The sequence below is a fragment of the Antrostomus carolinensis genome, unplaced genomic scaffold, assembly GCF_000700745.2.
Source record: "Antrostomus carolinensis isolate BGI_N321 unplaced genomic scaffold, ASM70074v2 scaffold45957, whole genome shotgun sequence".
Classification (NCBI taxonomy): domain Eukaryota; kingdom Metazoa; phylum Chordata; class Aves; order Caprimulgiformes; family Caprimulgidae; genus Antrostomus; species Antrostomus carolinensis.
Genome location: NW_010326130.1, coordinates 17,687 through 17,903, shown reverse-complemented (window position 1 = coordinate 17,903; position 217 = coordinate 17,687).

Here is a 217-nt window from a genome sequence, read left to right as displayed (position 1 = left end):
CCCTCAGGGCCCGGCTGTGTCACATCCCCTCGGATCCCATTAGATCCCTCCATCCCCTCAGGGCCTGGCCGCGTCCCCTCCATCCCCTCAAGGTCTCAATAAATCCACCCTGTGCCCTCAGGGCCTGGTTGGATCCCCTCAGGCCCCACTCAAACCACCCTCCCATCCTCTCAGTGCCCAGCTGGGTGTCCCCATCCCCTCAGGGTTCCACTAAATC